This window comes from Hemibagrus wyckioides, unplaced genomic scaffold (genome assembly GCF_019097595.1).
Source record: "Hemibagrus wyckioides isolate EC202008001 unplaced genomic scaffold, SWU_Hwy_1.0 Contig14, whole genome shotgun sequence".
NCBI classification, from domain to species: Eukaryota; Metazoa; Chordata; class Actinopteri; order Siluriformes; family Bagridae; genus Hemibagrus; species Hemibagrus wyckioides.
The window spans coordinates 131,632-153,169 of record NW_026690774.1 but is presented as its reverse complement, the minus strand read 5'-3'; the positions used below and the strand labels follow the sequence as shown (position 1 = coordinate 153,169).

Genomic DNA, 21,538 nt, shown 5'->3' with positions numbered 1-21,538 from the left:
TAGTGTGTGTATTAATTAGGAGGTTGTTGTCGTCCTCAAAGTCCACATAGGGCTGGCAGCGTTGCTTTGATATACCCAAATCCTCACGAAGCAGAATCCAGCTGAGGTTCAGGATCCTCGCAGGGTTGGCCTCTGTCTACTGGAGCTGGCACAATCTCCAGATGCCTCGGGATGGGTAAAAAAAGGAACAGGTGGAAAGGAATTAGCATTCGTAATATTAGCAGGACTAGATGATAATGTGCATTTGATCAGATGTACTGGAGTACAAGGTTATTGGGTGTGTTATGTGTATGCCAGGCTAAAGAGATATGTCTTTAATCTACTTTTAAATTGGGAGAATGTGTCTGAGCCCCAAACACTGTCAGGAAGACTACTCCAAAATTTGGGAGCTGAATACGAAAACGCTCTACCTTCTTTTGTAGACTTTAATATTCTGGGAACTACCAGAAGTCCAGAGTTTTGTGATCTTGAAGAGCGTGGTGGATTGTAGCATGTCAGAAGACTGGTTAGATACGTGGGAGCTAAACCATTTAGAGCCTTGTATGTAAGTAGTGCTAGTTTGTAATCAATTCTAGACTTAACAGGTAGCCAGTGCAGGGATAATAATATTGGGGTTTTATGATCATATTTTCTTGATCTGGTAAGAACTCTGGCAGCTGCATTCTTCAAACTTGTTTATTGAAGATGCAGGACAACCACCTAGTAATGCATTACAATAGTCCAGTCTGGAGGTCATGAATGCATGAACTAGCTTTTCTGCATCAGATACAGATAAAATGTTCCTAAGCTTGGCAATATTTCTAAGGTGGAAGGCTGTTTTAGTAATAGTGGAAATATGATTTTCAAAGGACAAGTTGCTGTCTAACTGTCTAATATTACACCCAGGTCTTTCACTGCTGAGCTAGCCATAACAGTACATCCTTCTAAATGCAAGCTAAATTCTAATGGAGGGTAATGTAACTTCAAACAGGCTTCTTCAAGGTGAGTTGTTTTATTATGGTTTGACATAATAGGCTTGCTTAGTCATATCCATGGTCTCTGCTATTTGTGTCCCTAAATTAGTGTTAGAGTGAATGAGTACAAAGGTTACTGTGAAGACAGAAGAGAGAAAGGAGAAATGTGAAAAGAACTCCACACAAATCTCATGTTTACTCTCCCCATCTGGGAAGCATCCAATCTTGAATGGGGAAAAAACATGTATTGTGGAGCTGCATCTGTAATATGTATATAAAATGGGACATTGATATATTACAGAAAGTATTCAAAACCGTTCGTTTCCTTGTTTTTTAATAGGTTACACCCTTATTCTGAAATTAAATAAATTCTCCAAAAAACACCATAACAAAAAGTATAGTTTTTCACATACTGTATGAGTGTAACTTATAAGTATATGTTTTGTAACTGTTTCACATTTCTCTTCATTCCTCCTCCCAGTCCCTGCTATGTACAAACATCCCACTGTGTTATTAGGGGTTACAACCGGCCAGATGATGAGCAGTGCCTTGTTTCCTCCAGAGGTATGAATATCAGTACCTATAAATGTCATCTACACCTCTATTAGTTCATTAGTAACTGCTGAGAATATGCTCCTTGTAAGGTTGTGACTGAAATGTTGTGCGGTCTGTGTCTTATTATTTTGCATGTTTATATTTGCAGCCTGGCTAGCTAAGCATTTAACTCACTGGTTCGTGTGAGTTTTCCTTCACATCAGGACAATTGTATATAAAGACAAATAGGGTTATGACCAACTGATCCATTTTAATTTTTATAGAACTAAATGCAAAATGTTTACTATTTTTTTAAACTGGTTGCCTACAAGCTATATGGTTGATATGAGGTGTGAAATGATGTATTGTGTGAGTGACTTTCCTGTTCCCAGTATCTTAAACTCTGAAGGTGAATAAAGTGTTGTTGTTGCTTGTAGATTGAACTAAATGTAAAAGAAGACATGATAGAAGACTGGTGATAAACCAAGCTAAACATGTGGTGCTAAAAATATAGCTTAGGTACATGTGATTTCCACTGATCTCACTTGAGATTTTTCTAAAACATCATTAACAGTCATAGCAAAAACACGTCATAGCTTGTAGCCCTAAGAGGCAAGATTCTGCTGAGACACAGATCTGAGTATTTTCATCATCTTTGAAGGTCCCTGTGACTTAAATACACAAACCTAAACAAAGCACAGGGGACACCTATTAGACATAATGACAGAGACTGGACACCAACAAAAAGGCAGTGGGGGCCTCTAGTGGCCAGAAAACAGTCCACAACCCTGACAGGAAACCAGTAGATAGAAGTTTATATTCATTTTTCATCATAAAATGGACATAATAAAGCGTCCAAAAGTCATAATGGACAAATCAATGTGTATAAATTACACCAAAATATGGATTTTAATTAAAACACTTAAGAGAAACATTATTACAGACTTTTGCATAACATCTGGATAGACTTTTATTTGATAATTATGTGCAGTATTGACATTAAAATTTATACTTGATTTGGATTGGTCAGAAGGTGTTCAGCATGGTCCTGATAACAGTTCAGGTTTCAAATCAAATCTCTCTTTTTTAAGAATGTCCTCTTTCTGATTATTGTTTCTCTAAAAACAGTTAAATCAAAGTATTTGGCAAACTCCAATCATTTAACCCTCCTGTTATCTTTGGGTCAATTTGACCAGCTGTAAAAAGTACTCAAAAATGAGGTATAATTTTATATAAATGAGATTTATAATACCAAATATTTAAAAAAAAGTGCAAAATATATGTTAATGTGTTGGAAACAACCTTTATCTAAAGGTACTTCAAGAATTTGATCTAGATGGGATTTTTGTGGAAGATTCGAAAAGTTGGGAAATGAGTTTTTAACAAAGTTTTGGAATTGAAAATATCTAAAAACATGAATGGAAGGGGGAATTTTTGTGTTAGAAAAGCTAGGAAAAATATTATCAATGTAGATATCATTGACAGAGCAAGAAGTATTTCTTACATATAGAAAATTAAGTAATAAATACAAAGACTAGTCTTACTTGAACTACATAATTATTTTTATTAGGTAGATCAGGCTGAATATTTTTATCAGAGCAGACTGGTTAAAAATAATTTTAAAAATAATAGTAATAATAATATAGTCACCTTTAGAAAATGTGGATTCAAACACATTTCTTATTCTTCTTTAAGCAGAAGCGTTCCTTCCGCCCATGGCTACAGGGGTGGCGGTTGACCACGGGGCCTTAAGCCGAGACCATTCAAGGTCAGTGACCGGCCGCGAGCCAAGGCCGAGCTCCCTCCTTCCTTGGGAATGGTTAGATGTCTCCTGTAGAGCTGGTGAAGCGGAAGGCGTGTTAGTCGCACGGCAGACCATTTGTAGTGCCCGTGCCAGGCTTCCTCCTTGTCTGGCCGAATGACTTGGTCATCTTCTTACCATGCACGCGTAACCCCACCGGCGCCCTCAGGTAGCGTGGGATTTGAGTGGTGTAAGGCTCCCATGCCTTCTGTCTATGCCCTTAAGGAAAAAGCTCTACCGCTTTCTAAAGAAGTTTGCCTCACCGGTCTGGACGTGGTGCGCAGTCGTGCCGACAAAAACCTGATCACTCACACGTACGGGAGAGCCCTGGCAGAGGTGCCGAAATAGCTCAGTTGGGAGAGCGTTAGACTGAAGATCTAAAGGTCTCTGGTTCAATCCCGGGTTTCGGCAGCTGGAGGCAGTGTAGTCAACCAGCGCAGTTCTGCAACTTAAGCCTCAGACTTGAAAACAGCAAAACGTGGAAATAGTGCAGGATAAAGGTGTGAAAGCCCCCTGGTCCGAGACGAGAGCAAAAAAACTAGGATGCTACAGAACTCTTGTTGGTTCTCGTTGAATGCTTAGCCTGCACCCTTCAGTTTACGTGACAGCATGCCTCAATACCTGCCTACAAATCATTGAAAGGTAGCCTCCTAGCCTGTATGCCATTAGAAAACCCCTGCTTTTGACAAGGCTCCTTGGAAGTGCTGCCGCCTAACGAGGTGGCTGAGAGGTTAAGGCGATGGACTGCTAATCCTTTGTGGTCTGCACGCATAGGTTCCAGTCCCACCCTTGTCGTCCGTGTGCTTCCTCTTTACTGCTATGCGCCACACAGCGGCAACTGAATGCTCCCCCAGACAGTCGTGCAGCGTGAAAACAACAGTGATCCGACTACTTTGAAAATCGTGCAGTGTGAACTTGGCATAAGTGTTTCACAACCTTGGGCTGCATTCCCATGCTGGTTGGACACACATGCTGTAAGTTCATATGAACAAGCCACTTCAACAGGAGGTGGAGGATATGGACAGCCAATCCACATTTCAACTCTTTGGAGGTGTGGGTTCAAATCCCACCGCTGCCAGGGTGGCCTTTTGTTCTTAATATTCTCCTAGTGCATGTTCCCGCTCAGTGCTTAATTAGTAAATGAATAATTTCTGGAACAAAACCAGCAGTCTCTCGCCGCTGTGACAAAACGGTGGTAGCACAATTATAAAGATTATAAAGATTCGTTGCTGAATGGTCTCATGTATTATCCTGTTCCATATCCATGCCAATCGTGAATTTAAAAAAATAAATTCTCTCTCTCTCTCTCTCTCTCTCTCTCTCTATATATATATATACACTATATTGCCAAAAGTATTCGCTCACCTGCCTTGACTCGCATATGAACTTAAGTGACATCCCATTCCTAATCCATAGGGTTCAATATGACGTCAGTCCACCCTTTGCAGCTATAACAGCTTCAGCTCTTCTGGGAAGGCTGTCCACAAGGTTTAGGAGTGTGTTTATGGGAATTTTTGACCATTCTTCCAGAAGCGCATTTGTGAGATCACACACTGATGTTGGACGAGAAGGCCTGGCTCTCAGTCTCCGCTCTAATTCATCCCAAAGGTGTTCTATCGGGTTGAGGTCAGGACTCTGTGCAGGCCAGTCAAGTTCATCCACACCAGACTCTGTCATCCATGTCTTTATGGACCTTGCTTTATGCACTGGTGCACAGTCATGTTGGAAGAGGAAGGGGCCAGCTCCAAACTGTTCCCACAAAGTTGGGAGCATGGAATTGTCCAAAATGTCTTGGTATGCTGAAGCATTCAGAGTTCCTTTCACTGGAACTAAGGGGCCAAGCCCAGCTCCTGAGAAACAACCCCACACCATAATCCCCCCTCCACCAAACTTTACACTTGGCACAATGCAGTCAGACAAGTACCGTTCTCCTGGCAACCGCCAAACCCAGACTCGTCCATCAGATTGCCAGATGGAGAAGCGCGATTCGTCACTCCAGAGAACGCGTCTCCACTGCGCTAGAGTCCAGTGGCGGCGTGCTTTACACCACTGCATCCGACGCTTTTCATTGCACTTAGTGATGTATGGCTTGGATGCAGCTGCTCGGCCATGGAAACCCATTCCATGAAGCTCTCTGTGCACTGTTCTTGAGCTAATCTGAAGGCCACATGAAGTTTGGAGGTCTGTAGCGATTGACTGCAGAAAGTTGGCGACCTCTTCGCACTATGTGCCTCAGCATCCGCTGACCCCGCTCCGTCAGTTTACGTGGCCTACCACTTCGTGGCTGAGTTGCTGTCGTTCCCAAACACTTCCACGTTCTTATAATACAGCTGACAGTTGACTGTGGAATATTTAGGAGCGAGGAAATTTCACGACTGGATTTGTTGCACAGGTGGCATCCTATCACAGTTCCACGCTGGAATTCACTGAGCTCCTGAGAACGACCCATTCTTTCACAAATGTTTGTAAAAACAGTCTGCATGCCTAGGTGCTTGATTTTATACACCTGTGGCCATGGAAATGATTGGAACACCTGATTCTGATTATTTGGATGGGTGAGCGAATACTTTTGGCAATATAGTGTATATATATATATCTCTATATCTCTCTCTCTCTCTCTCTCTCTCTCTCTCTCTCATATATATATATATATATATATATATATATATATATATATATATAATGAGTAAAACCATCATGGCTTCTCTATTGTTAGCAAAACATCTTGAGGCACCTCATCCTCTGCAACCCCGCAACCATTTAAGGGCAGTTGTGGTAAAGAGAACTTTAAATATCTCTTATGAATTTAATATTAATTTCAAATTTCCTAAATGTTGATATTTTGCTTTATGATTTGTTTCATTGTAGACAATCAGCAAGTGTGAAAAAAAGCTTTAGCAAAGGTTAGGGTGACAAATTTCAGGGAAAAATTCTACAGAAACCCAGAACTGCTGGAGGAGTACAGAAGAGGGAGGTTAGGAGAGAGAGAGAGAGGTTAGGTTTGGAGATGTTACAGCAGGTGTAATTAGCAATAAACACCCTACAGTGTTAGGAAATGTACATGAGAGTATACACACACACACACACACACACACACACACACACACACACACACACAACCCTTTAGCCACTACTATAACAGGACTTTGGTGCTGGACTGAGTGGACTGTTCATACTGGGGGAAATTCCCGCCACACTAAGGCATGGAGGTCGTGTGATTCTTAAAGTGACAGCAGCCTAATAAATTTGCTGCACAATTTTGTTATAATTTAGTAATTTAATTACATAATAAATAAACAGTTATTTGTTCTTCTGTTAGTAATTTGTTTGTTTTTTTTATTTTCTTTTTTACTTTACTTTTCAATTCATTTCAAAGACTAAAATTAAGCTCTACCCCACCCCACAACTTCAGGCCCAGTATAGAACACACACACACACACACACACACACTCTCTCACACACACACACACACACACACACACACACACACACACAGAGTAAGCATCAAGTCTATACTATATGATGATGTATACATAAAATGTTTTTCCCCATGTTATGAGACTAATTTAATGTAATGCTTTCTTTCCGCTTCCAGGAATCAAAAACGAAAACAAACTGGAAAAATAAAGAAAACTGAAGAGCTGACTAAGAAGCAACATGAAAAGAAAAAAAGACAGTGGTCAGTTATTTTTTAGTGCCATGGTAAAATGCTTCATGTTTTTTAGGTAAACGTTGAAATGTTGTCCTGTTTATTCCTGTTTTAATGTTTTTCTTATACAAGGTATAAGAAAAAGTATACAAGGCTCAGTATAAATCTCAGACTAGTATACTTATTATCATTACCCAAATAATTAACCTCATTACCGAAACCTATATATCATTACTGAAACTCATGATTATTAGATGTTAATTTAATTAATAGAGATATAGTACTTTGATTTTAAATGCATGTGCAGAATCTTAAAATGATGTTCTCTCAGGTTTGTCACGTCATTCTGAAAAAATGTCAGGTTTCTTCAAAATATAAAGAATAAATGTTTGTAAATTGTGGACGGTGTTGCGGTAATGAGAGAAATCAGTCAAAATTTAAAAAACTGTTAAATTAAAAATAAATATTATTTCAGAACTTGAAGTAACTGTGCATGACTATTAATAATCCATTTTTAAAACTGTGAAAATGTATTTGCTTTTCTATCAGTGTTAATGTTTTCACAGTGTTGCAGTAATGAGATTTTTTAGGACTTTTGGAAATTATGTTCAAAAAGGTGTTAAATGGTAAGTAAAAGTTTTTAAATTAATGTTCACAAACACTCCAGACTTTGTTGCTAATGTCTAAAAAAAAAAGTTAATTTAAGCATTTTTAAAATTTTCATGTTTGAAATTTTTAAAACCAAGATTTCGTGGAGAATCACCCAGATATGTGTGTAAATGTTTGTAGAGGAAGTGCTGGAGTATGCTGTAAAAACATCGATTTTAAAGTACTATCCGCTGTCGTCTGCACTCTGCATGCTAATCTTTGTTTTAAAATTGTTCTTCTGATGTCTGAAGGTCCAGAGAGTGCTGAGGGTAAACCCATGGGCTTGGAATCGAAGTACAAGTGGGTTTTTAGAACAGAATGCACTCTTTATATGAGGTGTCTGCTAAGACCTATATTTTGTAAAGGTGTATGATGTATTCTGTGTGTGTGTGTGTGTGTGTGTGTATGATGTATTCTCTGTGTGTGTGTGTGTGTGTGTGTGTGTGTGTGCTTGATGTATTCTGTGTGTGTGTGTGTGTGTGTATGATGTATTCTGTGTGTGTGTGTGTGTGTGTGTGTGTGTATGATGTATTCTGTGTGTGCGTGTGTGTGTGTGTGTATGATGTATTCTGTGTGTGTGTGTGTTTTAGGCACCTGTTGGAGCTGTTAAGGAGGACAGCGGTTCACGAGTGAGAGTAACTCTTTGCATATCATCGGTCCATGTGGATCTGTTAAAACCATGGTACGAAGCTGTCTGTGTGCTACTTCTATTAGGTTAGGATACACACATGTACTTTACACTAAGCTGTTGTGTGTGTGTGTGTGTGTGTGTGTGTGTGTAGCTGCTACGTTGTGCTCTGAGAGAGCTGCTGGACTTGCAGGAGGTGAAGATGAATGTCCTGCAGGTTCACCTGAGCAGTGAGTGTTGTGTAAAAGAGCGTGTGTTTAAAAGAGGCTGCTGGTTTAAGTCACGGCTCCGTTCATGGCCGCGTGTCTCGTGCAGGTCTGCTGCAGATGGACGACCGGATCGCTCTGAGAGAGATCACACGCCAGCTTCAACTGGAGAACGTCGTAGGAGACAAAGTGTTGGTGAGTGTGTTCCAGTATTCCTGGAATTCTCGAGTCGTGTATACAGCTGGGACGTTACAGGAGCGACAACATCACATGATTCAAAAGAAGTGAATGTGAGAGAAACTTGGGAGTGATATTACTGTAACTGATAACCCAGTCTGTCTGTCTGTCAGCCTGCCTGCCTACCTACCTGTCTGTCTGTCTTCTTGCCTGCCTGTCTGTCTGTGCACCTGTCTGTCTGTCTGTCTGCCTACCTACCTACCTACCTGTCTTTCTTCCTGTCTGTCTTCCTGCCTGCCTACCTGTTTGTCTGTCTGTCTTCCTGTCTGCCTGTCTGTGCACCTGCCTGTCTGTCTTTCTGTCTGTCTTCCTGCCTGCCTTCCTGTCTGTCTGCCTGCCTGTCTTCCTGTCTGTCTGCCTACCTGTCTGTCTTTCTGTCTGTCTGCCCACCTGTCTGTCTATCTTCCTGCCTGTCTGTCTGTCTGTCTGCCATTACCTGTTTGCCTGTCTTCCTGCCTGTCTTCCTTCCTTTCTTTCTTCCTGCCTGTCTGCCTTCTTGCCTGCCTGTCTTCCTGCCTGCCTCCCTGCCTGCCTGTCTGTGCACCTGTCTGTCTGCCTGCCTACCTACCTACCTGTTTGTCTGTCTTCTTGCCTGCCTGCCTGTCTGTGCACCTGTCTGTCTGCCTGCCTATCTGTCTGTTTCTCTGTTTGTCTGCCTGCCTACCTCTCTGCCTACCTGCCTGCCCACATGCTTGCCTATCTGACTGCCCGTCTATCTGCCTGTCTACCTGGCTGTCTTCCTCCCTGTCTGTCTGTCTGCAGGTGATAAAAGCAGCAGTCAGCCAGTGTTCTTCATCCTGGAAGAGTTTGATCTGTTTGCTCATCATAAGAACCAGACGCTGCTGTACAACCTGCTGGATGTTTCTCAGTCTGCTCAGGCTCCTGTAGCTGTGGTGGGACTCACCTGCAGACTAGTATGTACACACACACACACACACACACACACACACTTAATATACCTGTCACCAAAAAACGCCGCATGTTTATAAAATCTCTGTATTTTTTTCCTGTTTGTTTATTGCAGGACGTTCTTGAGCTCTTGGAAAAGTGTGTGAAGTCTCGTTTTTCCCACAGACAGATTCACCTGTTGAGTTCTCTGACTTTCCGTCAGTATCGAGACGCCTTTCGGTCCGAGCTCACGCTGCAGGATGACTTCCCCGACAGCAAGTTCTCTCAGGAGTGGAACCTCTGCGTCTCGGTACGACACACCGCATCACGAACCTGAACTGAAGTGTTACACTGCTCACATGTGAACATACACACTGCTGGAGGAAGCTCACGTGTTTTCCTCGATTGTACATAGCACGTGTTCTCTCTCCTCGTCTTCCTCACCACTGATGATGATGATGATGATGAGGGAGTAATTATAATGATCCAATTCTAACCATGACCACCATGATTTGACCAAGCATGACCAATTAGAGTAAAATAAAAATATCTAAAGGCTTTATATATATATATATATATATATATATATATATATATATATATATATATATATATATATATATATATATATATATATACAGGTGCAAAGTTGATTTATTTCAGTAATTCAATTTAACAAGTGAAACTGCTGTATTATATAGAGCCATTACACACAGACTGATATATCTCAAGTGTTTATTTCTTTTAATTTGGACGATTATGGCTTACAGCTAATGAAAACCCAAACTTCAGTATCTCAGAAAATTTAAATATTGTGAAAAAGTTCAATATTGGAGACTCATGGTGTCGCACTCTAATCAGCTAATTAACTTAAAATACCTGCAAAGGTTTCCTGAGCCTTTAAATGTCTCTCAGTCTGGTCCAGTAGGCTACACAGTCATGGGGAAGACTGCTGACTTGACAGACATCCAGAAGACGGTCATTGAGACCCTGCACATGGAGGGTAACACACAAAAGGTCATTGCTGAAGAAGCTGGATGTTCACAGAGTGCTGTGTCCAAGCACGTTAATGAAATTTGAATGGAAAGAAAGTGTGATAGAAAAGGTGCAGAAACAACAGGGATAACCGCAGCCTTGAGAGGATTGTGAAACGAAGCCCCTTCAAGAATCTGGGGGAGATTCACAAGGAGTGGACTGCAGCTGGAGTCAGTCGCATTCCTTGTGTCAAGCCAGTCCTGAACCAGAGACGATATCAGAGGTGTCTTACCTGGGCTAAGGACAAAAAGGACTGGACTGTTGCTCTGTGGGCCAAAGTCCTCTTTTCAGATGAAAATAAATTTTCCATTTCATTTGGAAATCAAGATCCCAGAGTTTGAAGGAAGAGAGGAGAGGCAAAAAATCCAAAGTTGCTTGAGGTCCAGTGTAAAGTTTGGGGAGTGGTTTGGGGAGCCGTATCATCTGCTGGTGTTGGTCCACTGTGTTTTATCAGGTCCACAGTCATCTACCAGGAGGTTTTAGAGCACTTCATGCTTCATTCTGCTGACCAGCTTTATGGAGATGCTGATTTCATTTTCCAGCAGGACTTGGCACCTGCCCACACTGCCAAAAGTACTAATATCTGGTTTAAGGAGCATGGTGTCCATGTGCTTGATTGGCCAGCAAACCCTGTGAAATCCCATAGAAATCCCATAGAGAATCAGTGGGGTACTGTGAAGAGGAAGATGCGAGACACCAGACCCAACAACGCAGAAGAGCTGAAGGACGCTATCAGAGTAACCTGGGCTTCCATAACACCTCAGCAGTGCCACAGACTGACCGTCTCCATGCCACGCCGCATTGCTGCAGTAATTCATGCAAAGGGAACTCCGACCAAGTATTGAGTGCTGTACATGTTCATACTTTTCAGTAGTCCAACATTTCTGTGTTGAAAATCATTTTTTTAATTAGCTTTTTATTGGTGTAATATTCTAGTATTCTGAATTTTGGGTTTTCATTAGATGCAAGCCATAATCATCAAAATTAAAAAAAATTAAACACTTAAAATATATAAAAAATATATCAGTCTGTGTGTAATGAATCTATATACTATAGAGTTTCACTTGTTGAATTGAATTACTGAAATAAAGCAACTTTTCGATGATATTCTAATTTATTCAAATACACCTGTGTATATATGGTGGGGGGGGGGGGGGGGACGAAATCTCTGCTGCCCTCTAGTGGACAACTCTGAACATAACCATGACGACCACGATTTGACCAAGCAGGAGTAAAATAAAAATATATAAAGGCTAAAAATATACATTATAGAAATATAACATACATATAATAATAAAAATGCTTTTTATTACAAAAGTACAGCTTTTGTATAAATATATAATCACTGCCCGATGCCTGTGGGTCATTATACACAGAATCGAACTGAGCAATTATTTTCTTTACCCGTGTCACGAAAACTGAAGGACGTCATAGTACGGGTTTTTAAACTGTGGTCAGCCCTGAATAGGGGACAATGTCATTTATTTGTTGCTGCTGTTTCTTTTTCTTCTGGTGTCCTTATCCATGAGAGACAGAGAGAGAGAAAGAGAGAGACTTTGACTTTTACAATCCTTTTATTTACACATAAGTCACATAATATGTGGTAAAATCAGGGTGACTCAGTAATTCAATAAATACATTTTAAAATATTTCAATAAATTAAGTTAAGACACATCAGTGAATGGTGGATTTAGTTTAGCTCTGGTGCAAAGCAGAGTTTCTCTTCTGCTACAGAGCACAGAGCATTAGCATGACACCACACTGTCTCAAACATCTTCACATCATTCATCTTTCTGTAGAAATTAAAATCAATTAAAATTCTTGATTTAACAAGTCTGAGGAAAATTCTCTTTGCATCAGTCTGTGTTTTGTGCAAACACAGGTATATCGCCATTTTTGCCTGACCAAATATAAAACTGATCAACTGGCATTTGAAACTGTTCCTCCTGACGTACTTAAAACATACTGAGAGAGAGACAGAGAAAAAGATCTTTATGTGGTGGGTATGAGAACCCTGATTTGGCTGATGTGATAATTATAGCATCATTACAAATAATACAGTCTATCTGTGTAAACTGTGTGTGACGGATAAAAAGTGCAGCTTTGTTCCAGAGCTACAGTATCCTATAGTAATGTTGTAAATGCTTGATTCTGATTGGTCAGATTCATTCGTTAATAAAAAGGGTGTGGCTGGTGATATGTTGAAGCTTTTCATGAGGAAATGTGTAATATATTTGGAAGGAGTCTCCAGTTTTAGTGTTTTTCTAATAAGGTTTGTTTGTGTTATTTTCAGTAACAGGATATGGTTTAGATTTTGGTCTAAAACTTTAAGAGCAAAAAATCAAGAGTTTGGTGAGATCATGATCCTTTATAACTGGAATAATGTGGATAATTTGCTTTGGTGATGTTCCACGATATTGGATGCAACTCAACAACAAAAGATGTTCATTAATTAGTAAAAAATTCTACACCAATTACCCATAACATCATGACCACCTGCCTAATATTGTTTTGGTCATCCTTTTGCTGCCAAAACAGCCCTGACCCGTCAAGGCATGGACTCTACTAGATCCCTGAAGGTGTGCTGTGGTATCTGGCACCAAGATGTTAGCAGCAGATCCTTTAAAGGAGAAGTTCACTTCCAGAACAAAAATCTACTGATAATTTCCTCACCCCCTGGTCATCCAAGATGTTCATGTCTTTCTTTCTTCATTAAAGAAATGATGTTTTTTTAAGAAAACATTTCAGATTTTTCTCCATATAGTGACCTTCAATAGTGTCCTGGAGTTTGACCTTCCAAAATGCAGTTTAAATGCAGCTTGAAAGAGTAGTGTTTACGTTAGGTTAATATCTATGCATTGAAAATATAGTCAGTGAATGTTTTTTGGGGATTAATTGCAGCTCAGCCTCTTTCCTGTCCAGGCCTATACAGTGTTTCTATATTAATATTAAAAGCCATTTTGAATTGGATTCATTATTGGGGTTTGGAACTTAACTGTTTAATGTTAACTGCTTACATGATGTCATGAGGTCATGTGACCAATTGGCATCATGTAGAATTCTGAATTCTGTTCAGAACATCACCTGACGACATACATAGCAACCATCCTCAGACCACCTTTAGCTATCGACAGAGAAACAGTGCCCCTTGTGTAGCAGCGATTTTACACCATTTAGCAGCATTTTACAGCGTTTAGCAGCATTTCACCACTTTTAACTGTTTTATACAATGGCTGCACTGTTTGTGAAAGATCTTCACCCTGAAGTATCAGAGGTGATACTTTCTAATAGATTTAGACCTGCAGGACACGTCCAATCTGTCCACATTTGCAGGGACAGGAAGACCGGCTCTCCTCTCGGATACGCGTACGTCAACTTTCGCTATCGAGATGACGGTAAAACAAACCTTTTCTTTTTTCTACACTGTTTCTTACCTGTTTTTGCAGCAGATTTAAGGCTACATGTGTAACTTCTGTAGTATTTTATAGTTTTACTATATGGATATGGTCATGTTTTAAATGGTACTAAAAAGATATGAAAAGATATTTGGATGAGTTATATATAGACTATAATAGACTTTAATTAAAAATGAATGGTTTATTTCTGTTCCCTCAGCTGAGAGAGCCATCGATATGTTCAATTTTGAACTCCTCCTGGAGAGACCCATGCGTGTCATGTGGTCAAACTGGGAACCCACCGCCAAGCCCATCAAGGGAGGGAACATATTCATCAGGAACCTTGATTGGTCCATTGACTGCACCTCCCTGTTTGACACTTTCTCTGTGTTCGGGAGGATCGTGTCATGCAAGGTTCGAGCTTTGAGCTGTTATATATGAATATATATATCTGAATAGCTGAATATCTGTGTTTCATGATTAGTGTGTTGTTGTGTGTTGACACACTGTGTTTCTCCTGCAGGTTGTGGAATCAAAAGGTTATAGGTACATTCAGTACGAGTCAGCGGAGGCGGCGGAACGGCTGAACGGAAAACTCCTGAACGACCGCCAAGTGTAAGTCACATGTAAATTAGTCTCTTTTTACCAGCCAGGGTTCAAATGTCAGGATTTTTTACATTCCTTTTTAAACTAATTGCATTGAACTCTTTATATTGTCGAAACAGAGATATGTTTGGTCTTATGAGGGTATTTCAGTCAACATCTGGTGGTAATTTTGCTGTCGAGGACATAACTTTTAACAGCAGGGTTTAGATTCTAAGTGCAGCTTCTCTGTTGTGTTACAGCACCATCGAGTACTTCAGGTCTTGGGAGGAGCCCAAGGTGGAGGTGTGCAGGGCCGAGGAGCCCAAGGTGGAGGCGCGCAGGGCCGAGGAGCCCAAGGTGGAGGCACACAAGGCTGAGGAGCCCAAGGTCGAGGCACGCAAATTTATCAAGAAGATTGACCACACCATCCACAGAAAGTGCCTGCGTAGAGCCCCACCATTACTGTACAACGTACCACCAAAACTGCGCCAACCAGTGCTGCCTCCCTGGTTCGAAAGGAGCACCCTTAAGACACCTTGCACAAAGGACACTGTCCAAAGCACCAAGGCATCTGCCTCAGAGGACATCAGCCAGATTGTCTACACTGCTGCCTCACAGATGGTCCAAGCCGCTGGATCCCCTGCCCCAGTAAACAATGTGGAAGCTGTTGAAACTGCTGGCCCAGAGAACTCTGAGGAATCTGTTGAGACAGCTGCCTCAGAGGGACCTGTGGAAGCTATGAAGACAGTGGCCTCAGATGACAGGGTGGAAGCAGTAGAAGCAACTGCACCAGTGGAAGCTACTGAGACAGCTGCCCCAGAGGAAACTCTGGAAGCTGTCTCAGAAATCAGAGTTCCGGCTCCACTTCAGGTCCAAAACACAACAAAAAGCACACACACACAACAATAACAATATTCTGCATGCTTAATATTACATGCTAAAGATAGTGTATGAATGATTATGGTACTAATCTAATTGTGTGATTATTATATTGTGTAGTAATATTATTATTATTATTAATAATAATAATAATAATAATAATAATAATAATATCCTGTGTTCCCAGGATGTACCTAAATTTCCACCACCCCAGAAGAGGCTGACGATCTATATGTTGGAGTCAGCAGATTTAGATGACCAGATCACGATGGCCTGTGAGTTACACACACACACACACACATCCGGCTCGTATACACTCCTGCTCTCCAGCTTAGCATTTTATTCCACTTTTATCATCACATGTCCACTGAAAACATCTACAAACTTCTGCTTTCAACTGCATTTGTTTTTAGTACTTGATATCAGTTCATAGAGAGTCTGAGCCCCACCACCCATGCTACCTGATCAGATGCCTCTGTTTCTGTTCTCGCTCACTCTTTCACACACCTCACACACTTTCTCTCTCTCTTTGCAGATGATTACTTGCTTCCACTGGTAGCAGATGATGCAAAACAAATCACTCTGATGCTTGTGCAAGGAGAAAACAATTTCAAGATCATGAACATGATTAGTGATCCCGAGCACTTGCAAGCCAAGGTAAGTGTACACACACACACACACACACACACACAGTCAAGAAATATACATTAAAGCAACATGGCAAGTGTTTCATATCAGATTCGTAAATATCTTTAACATGTTAGCTTTGGTCATTTGGAAAACAAAGCCCCACCCACTACTCCCTCAGTCCTCATGTGTGTGTGTGTGTGTGTGTGTGTGTACGTTTGTAGGTGGATAAAATGGACACCTTACTGCGGGCAAGAGAAACTGGTGTGAAGTTGGTGAGGATCTTTAATTAAAATTTCTGATATTGATTCATATTTAAATGGATCATTACAAAGGCGGACAGACAGACAGATACTAGTGAGTATAGATGGTGACATAATGAAGTTAGTGCCTCCACAGGAGCAGTCTGACACTTTCACGGTTGGCAAAAGGCAAGCTGTCAAGAACAAAGACAACAAATCACCTAAATTTATTGTAACTGCAGGTATAAATGAACTGCAACACTCAGGGTTTCATAAGATCATACCTTGTTCATGGGTACTATAGCCATCCTCACTTCTGATGCTGTGAGTGGATGGAGAAATGGCTTTGAAAAACCCATCAATCTCACTATTCCTATTGTGGAGAGGCTGTTTTTTGTGATGCAGGACATCACAGTATCCACAGAACCACTCATCAGGAAGACACTCTCTGCACTCTCAATCCAAAATTAAGTAATGAATTTGTTGTTAACTGAAAGACTTTAAGTTTTTGTTTTATCGGCATCATAGTCAACAACAAATCCGAAATGTCCCCACACCACAGATTTGACTAATATTTCCTACCATTAGCACTTCTTAAGCCAGCATTTTCAGAAGCTCTACACAAAGTATTATTTACAGTCATGACATACCGAGTCTCTCCATTGTATTTACTATTAATTCACAAGTATGACCCTTGCTGAGTTTGTTCTCGATTCTGCTCTGTGGTTTTGTGTCCTTGTACCGTTTCTGCACTGACTGTCTTTGCTAAATTTTTTGATTACTCTGCCTGTTTATTTTGACTCAGATTTTTGCCTACTGATGTGGATTTAATAAACTACCACTTATGGATTCTACACCTTCTGCCTGTAGGAGTTCATCACAATTAGATAGATAGACACAGTTTTCCACACGTTCAGACAAAGCTTTCATGTCGAAACATGGGTGCAGATTCCATAGAAAGAAATTACATATTTTTGTGTCTTCATTGGTAGGAGTTTAAAATTAAATACAATTAAACTTTTTTCTGCAAAAAAGAAGAAAAACATCACAAATTTTGACATTTGACATTTTTTGCCACAACAATCACAAAAACTTTGTGAAGGCCTGAAAGAACTGAATATTTAAGTGACATGTAAGTTGACATCTGTAAACAGGATGCATTTGACCATAGGGTCAGATTTTGGACAAGCTTGACCTCAGTAGACGTGTTATTTAATAAAGTAACAATAATGAGGTATTTCATTTCAAGCTGTTTATTTCATTTATTCAGCAAATGAGTTTATGCTAAGATTTAAAGCTGAAGATGATCGAGTTTTTGTTATTAAGATCGTTTTAGATTTCTGACAAAACTAGCATGCTACTGGTCAATTAGAGAAATTATTCTCAGATTTTTAAAGACATGATTTGAAGAATATTTCCTGAAGCCTTAGCAATCCTGAGCAGCAGGTAAGTAAAACATTGCCAGTGAGATTGTGTCTGGATGAAGCAGAGCAGTTAATGCTAGAATCCCTGCAACAGCAGGAGCTTTGTTCTTTATGTAACTTACATTTACATCTTGATCCTCTTAATAGAAAGAAGTTTTCACTCTGTGGTGTTAATTTGTTGTTGTCTTTTTGAAAATTTTCCTCACAGACTTTCTTTCATGAATATAAACCCCCATTAATTCCTATTATTACTATTCTATATTTAAGGTATAATTAATACCTTAAATATTTTTATTTAGATTTTTTTCTAATCTAACTTTTTAGAATGTTAGATTTATTAGATTATAAGATTCAAACACTCTTAAGTCATAAATAAATAAATGTACACAAAAGGTTCTTTTTAAATTTTAATTAAAATGCCAATCATAATATGAAATTATTATTGGAGGGTGTGGGGCTTATTCATTCCTTTTTCCTGATCGTTTTTATTGTTTTTTTTCTTAATCTTGCTGATGTTTTTGCATGATTGCAAAATATCATCTTCAGGGTTTCCTAAAAGAGAAGTGCAGGAGAAAATGACATCTGTCCACAGCTGGATGTTGCACTTCCACATCAGATCCGGATGGGGCTCCAACTTCTGGCTTGGTGTCTGTATCACAGACGTTATTTCATCTGTTCTCCCTGATCACAGGTGGTGTTGCTGTCTATCTAGCAATAGCCTCTTGTGGAAATTTGGGGCAGAAGTGTAATGCCTACCTCAGGAACGAAGTTCTTCATTAGGCAGGGAGGCAACATGGGCTGGCAGAGTTTCTGAGGAATATAAAACTGCATCCTCTGCATTCTCTGACAAGCAAGGAAACCATGACCTCATTCACGGAGCCGAACCCCCCAGAGCGGCCGTTCTCTATCATCACCTTTGTTTTTGATTATTCCAAACTGCACAAAGAACAAGCGCGGACCCTCATAACCCAGGTTCTCATCCACGTTCTTAACGTAGAGATTCAGACCCTGGAGCAGAAGAGGCAGAGTTAGCATTCCTTTTGTGTGTGTGTGTACACATGTGTTTACCTGCTCAGTCTTCTGACTGAGCCCAGTCTGCCTCTCTACACTTGTCTGCCCTTATCCCACATCCAGCTTCTTGTGCACCTCTGCCTCACGATGCTTAAAGGATTTGAAGTGCTCTATGGTGCTGTAACACAACAAATGTTGCTCTTAGAGTCTTTATCTAAACCCTGCTGTTAGAATGACATCTTTGCCAGCAAAATTACACCAGGAATTTGACTGAAACGCTCTCATAAAATCAAACAGAACCCTCTGTTTCAACAGTATATGGAGTTCAATAAACATCAAATGCAATTAGTTAAAGCACAAAAAAAACCTGACACTTTAACCCTGGCTGGTAAAAACATACAATTTTACACATGGCTTACACTTTGCAGTTGTTTAACAGTTTTTCATTTAGCTGCTTGATGGCCATCTCCGCTGCCTCCACCTACTCATCCTGGGTGTCGTCCAGCACAGTGCCATGCGTGTGTCCATCTAGTGAGATAAAAATCACTGAAAAGAAGTTGGACTACTGGTCGGAAGGTTGTGAGTTCAAATCCCAGGTCCATGAAGCTGCTACTCATGAACCCCTGAGCAAGGCCCTTAACCCTCAATTTCTCAGTTGTCTAAAATGAGATAAAATGTTGCTCTGGATAAGGGCATCTGCCAAATGCCAGAAATGTAAATGAAAATATCTGAAACCTCCCTCTTCTCTCCTCACAATAATCTCGTGTCACAATATTCAAAACTCATGTCACTAAGACCTATCGTAAACATCCATCCATCCATTTTCTAAACCTGCTTTATTATTAATTGGGGTCACGGGGATCTGCTGGAGCCTATCTTAGCACACATTGAAAGGCAGGGGTAGACCCTGGACAGGTCACCAGTCCATCGCAGGGCCACATATAGACAGACAACCACACACACTCACACCTACTGTATGAGGATTTAAGAATTACCTAATTACTCCTATTTAGAATTACCAGTCAGCCTATTGTACATGTGATTAGACTGTCATTGGTCTAGGAGTATGATTCTCGCTTCATTGCGAGAGGTCCCAGGCTCAGATCCCAGATGAGCCCCCAATTTCATGTTACACCCCGTCTAGGGAAAAGGCGAAACAAGAAAGAGTCGATGACACAGGACAGTGTGGAAAAAAGGCATTAAAGTGGCATTTTAATGAAAACCTAGGGGTTTAGAGTACTACGGGGGAGTGTAGCTTCGGAAGCCGGCAAGGCCAAAATAACAAACAAAAACCCACAACCGTCCAGGATCTAAATACCCTGCTTCACAAAACAAAAATAAATATAAAAGACAAGTTCCTTCCCTAACTCCCTATCCAAAACAATCAATGAAGGATCCAATAAAGAAAATGGCATAAGTCTCCCTACATCCCCAAAATCCCTTGTAGAACTATGTACAGTATTAAGAACAATTTTACAACAGGGAAATCCAGAGTCAAGGCCTGAAAACAGGCAGCAGGCTGTACTATAAAGAGTTGAGCTAATCACATTAGCAAACAGTCGGTTCCTTACCCTCAAACATTCAAACAAACACACGCTGTCTTAGCATATACCTAGATAGCTATTAGACAAGGCAGGGCAAATACAGAAAGCCAGCACAGGACAGAGCAAACACAGCAAGTGAGCACAAGGCTGAAGACAGGAAGTGATGAAGGAGTCTTCTTATAGGTTGCATGGACACTGGGGGAACCAATTAGGCTTCTTCCTAGACAGAAGACACAAACAACTTCCCAAACAAAAGAAAACACAGAAGTAATACCAAACAGGACATTATTGGGAGGAAACCAGAGTAAACCCACACAAGCACAGGGAGAACATGCAAACTCCACACAGAATGACCCCTGGATCTTCTTGTAGTGAGAAAACAGTGCTAACCACTAGGCCACCGTACTGCCCCCAGTGTAATTTTAAAAACTTTTTTTAGTGTTTTTTTTACTTTAATTTGAGACTTGAGTACATTTTGGATGGATTCCTCTTTTAGTAAAGATTTTCACATTGACTATAATTTTTAAAGTCTACTTTAAATTATAGTTTTTTAAACTTTTTTTTTTAACTATACTTTTTTTAAAAAATACGTTCTGACCACATCCTACATATTCCTCAGACTTTACCACTGTATCTGCTGATGCTGATTGGACACTGCAAGGCTCCCAGGCTGAGACTCGCCCAAAGTGACATCATCACCCAGGGTCACGTTTGGCACATGTGTCTGCTGTTGAGACATGGTGCCATTATGCAGGTGCAGCCTGTAGATCTCCCAGTGCTACTGTACATACACAAAGAACATCAACTGTCAAAATACACTCGTTGTGTGTAGTACCCTATACTACAAATGGGTAGGGTTTCTCTTTGCTCTCAAAACACCCTTCCATGGTAGATTCTGTTCCATGTTGATGTGACTGCATCATGTAATTCCTGAAGGTCCTTCAGGTGCATGCTGTGAATCTCCTGTTCTACTACATCCAAGTCCACATTCTACTGGATTCAGATCTGGTGACTAAAGACCAATAAAGAACCCTGAACTCATTGCCATGCTCATGAAACCAGTTTGAGACAACTTTAACTTTCTGAGGCTGTGGCATTTAAGCAGCCCAGCAGGCCCAATGTGCCATAAAAACATTTCCCACACCGTTGCACCACCTCCACCAGCCTGGACTGTTTTAAATAGTAGATTATAGAAATGATTTTAAACCTCTCTTTTCTCTCTCTTGAAGTGAACATGATTGCATGTAGCCAG

The 21,538-nt window shown here is 40.4% G+C and overlaps 1 non-coding gene and 1 pseudogene across 1 annotated transcript; both read left to right on the top strand.

The window, feature by feature from the left end:
- Positions 1-3,626: 3,626 nt before the first annotated feature.
- trnaf-gaa (transfer RNA phenylalanine (anticodon GAA)) lies at positions 3,627-3,699 on the top strand. The gene has a single exon. It is a non-coding gene; the product is annotated as a tRNA-Phe (tRNA).
- A 4,010-nt stretch (positions 3,700-7,709) lies between these two features.
- On the top strand, positions 7,710-9,979 carry LOC131349843 (origin recognition complex subunit 4-like; annotated as a pseudogene).
- Positions 9,980-21,538: the final 11,559 nt, after the last annotated feature.